The sequence below is a fragment of the Pinus tabuliformis genome, chromosome 8 (genome assembly GCF_031772625.1).
Source record: "Pinus tabuliformis cultivar Carrire ecotype Pingquan chromosome 8, CPIR1, whole genome shotgun sequence".
Lineage (NCBI taxonomy): Eukaryota > Viridiplantae > Streptophyta > Pinopsida > Pinales > Pinaceae > Pinus > Pinus tabuliformis.
In genome coordinates, this window is record NC_142294.1 from 619,455,282 (window position 1) to 619,458,861 (window position 3,580).

Consider the following 3,580-nt stretch of genomic DNA (forward strand, 5'->3'; position numbering starts at 1 on the left):
TCAACCTACGGGTCAATACCCTGGTCAAGGTTATCAACCACCTCAAGGGCAATCATATGGGACTGCACCTTACAGTTATCAACCCTATCCTCAATACGGCTATGGATCTCAGTATCCTCAACCTGTTACGAGTCAATACCCTGGAATGTTAACATGGGATCCGTCACAGGGTCAACAGATGTCGCAACCAAGTATACAGTCGGTACCTCAAGCAGGACAACCTGCAGTTCCTGGTCCACCCCAGCAACCGCAACCTGTCCAGTCAAGTGTTCAGACCCCTGTAACTTCTGTAGTTACTCAGCCGCCAATTGCACCTGGTACTCCACCTCACACGGCTGCAGCAACTACCGCTTCATCTACCATGCTTACTTCTGGAGTATCGGCAGCTCCGGTTTCTACTGTCCCTGTAACCACTCCTCAGACATCTGTACCGTTGTCTGGACCCACGGTTCAAACCACAGTCCAGATGCCTGCAGGCCAACCTGGTACAAGTACGGTTGTTACTACTCAACCTCAATTTGTTCAACCTCCGTACCAGGGACAGTATCAACCTGGGCAAGCTGCCCAACAACCGGTTTACCAGTATCAACCGTATCCTGGGTACACTTATCAACCACCTCAGCAACCCCAGTACGGTCCGGTTAATCCTGGTTTTCCAGGAGGATATAATATCCCAAATGCGACTCCTGTTCCTAGTTATCCTGGATATCCTCCTCCTGGGGCTGGTATTGTGACTCAGAGTTTTAGAGATCCTAACCGGCAGTTACCGTTTATTGCGACTTTAGATTTACCCGACTTGACGCGCCTAACGAACGATCCAATTCAATATCTTCCGTTCTGGCCGCCAATGCCAAATAAGTTGCCCAGCGATATACCCAAGTTCGAAGGTAAGTCTGGAGAGGATCCGTCTAATCACGTGATGACTTACCACCTCTGGTGTGCATCAAATTCCATCTCAGATGATTCCATCCGCTTACGTCTTTTCCAGCGTACACTCATTGGTCTCGCAGCCAAGTGGTACATTGAGTTACCACGGGCCTCTTTTTACAACTTTAGCCAGTTAGCTACCTCGTTCTTAACTCATTTTCAGTTACCAGTCAGATACGATAATGGTACAGAGTTATTAACTTCGCTAAAACAATCGACATCCACGTACATTTCTGATCACATCCATGAGTGGAGACGTCGAAGGAGATTAGTGAAAGTTTTTATCCCGGACCAAATCTTAGCTGAATGGTTTGTCAAATCATTATTACCAAGAATTACTGAAGATGTAGCTAAGGCCGGAGTAGTTACTGAGGAGCAAGTCATTGCTCAGGCACAATACCTTGACTTAGTTTACACTCAGTCGGGTACGTTACACGAGAAAATTCCGGATCTTCCAAAGTCAAACCAAATCGCTGCTGCTCCTTCGGGATCTCATGCCGCTGATGGTATGATCGGTATCGTGACTACGAAGAGTAAGAAGAAGTCTTCCAAGACCTCCAATACTCCAATTATCACTTTGCCTGATTCTCCGACAGGAGAGTCTTCTCCTCCTGAACTTACCGCCGACATTCACGCTGTAGAGTCATCTACGGCCAAATCAAAAAACGGTGGAAAGAAGAAAGGAAAGAAGAAGGCTAAAGCAGACAAGGCTCCAAAGGAGAAAACGGAAAAGTCGGAAACCAATGACGAAAAGCGCAAACCTCGATATCCTTGTCTTATTTGTGAAGAAGATCATTTTACGAGAGACTGCCCTCATCGGGCCGAGGTAGTGAAAATAGTCAAAGGTTCTCCCACTCCTGCTGTGTTAAAAAATCCATTTCCAGAGCAGGAGAATAAGATGATAGGTTCTTCTTCGAATGCCAGTGAAGAACCCATTTTGATGATGTCTCATGTCAGGATTGCGACTCGATCGCAAGATTATGGTAGTAAGGCTCCTGTTGATGGTAAGGAAGCAGAATCTTCTCACTCTAACCCATCAACCTCAGCTCCTGGTTCCGATCCACTACAGATCGAAAAACCTAACCCAGACTTAGTGATTAAGCCGCCCGCCAAGGGTGTACTTCGAAGGTCTGCTTTCAATCCACATGCGAGAGCAGCCCAGAATTACAACATTGTTGAAGACTTAGCTGTTTCACCTTCAGCAATGTCGGCACTCGAAGTGCTGCAATCATGTCCAGCGCAACGAAAATTGCTTTTGTCGGCTATTGGAGCTGTCGATGTTCAGGACCCGAACCTAATGATCTTTGATCTAGAAAGTAGTACACCGCGTCTCCCCCATCAAATGGCTTTCCAAATTCCAGTGATAGTCAAAAACAGGCCTATTCATCGGACTGTGATTGATGAGGGAGCTTCTACGTGTATTATGTCGATTCAATGTTGGAGATCGCTTGGTTCTCCTTCGTTGAACCAATCCCCCACCATCCTTAAGGCCTTTGATGGCCGTGGGTTCCGTCCGTTTGGTATTCTACAAGAATTGCCTATAGGGGTCGAAGGTAAAACCGTTAGTCTGGATGTGGAAGTGGTTGATGCCCCTCTAGACTACAACCTTCTTTTGGGTCGAAGTTGGTCATATGCTATGACAGCGGTCGTTTCATCGGTCTTCAGAGTCATTAAGTTTCCACATAACGGTAAGATCGTGACTATTGATCAGCTGACATACTTTTCATCCGACCCAACCTCTTCAGAAACTATCCAGCATGTTGGTAAAACGACAATCCCTTATAGGGACATTGGTGTAGGTTTAGTTAAGGATTCCGGTTTACTGGGAACTTTTCCTCTCCCTCCACTCAATGCAGACCCTTCGTTTGCAACAATTCATATGATCACGTCAGAAAACATTATTTATGATGATCCTTGGTATGTTCCCTCTGACTCTGAGCTAGACTCACTCGGTGATGTTATGCCGTTGAGTCCGTATGAGATTGCTTATGAAGCTCTTATGTCTTTTACCGACTTTCATTCAACCGACCAAATGAATGTGGTCAGTGAAGAGTCACTTTTCACCTCACCCTTAGAACGGATAACGTTTCCCGAAGAAGTGTCATCTGACGAACAACTTCGCGAAATCCTAAGTGTAGATGATCTACCATGGGAAGATCTCCATCACAGATCTTCGTTTTTACCTAAGGATGATGCATTTGAAAATGATTTTTCATCTATCTTTACCGCTGAATATGTCAAAGACGCTCAGGATCCAACGAAACATTCTGATTCAGAGCTGAATTTAGGGAATATTTCTCGTACTATTCCCATTGATATTTCAGTGAAGCCCGGAATCGAGGAGAACATTCATATAGGTGCCGCATGTACTGAAGAAGAAATCCAAACTTACAAGGCCCTATTCCAAGAATTCCGCGACGTGTTTGCCTGGTCTTACGAGGAAATGCCGGGAATTGATCCTGCCATTGTTGTTCATGAAATCAAAACCTACCCGGATGCTAAACCCATTCGGCAACGGTTGCGTCAGATTCACCCTCGAAAAGCGGCTGCGATTAAAGCAGAAGTCGAAAAGCTGTTGAAAGCAGGTTTCATTTATCCGATCCCGTTAACGGATTGGGTATCGAATATTGTTCCCGTCAATAAAAAACAAGGA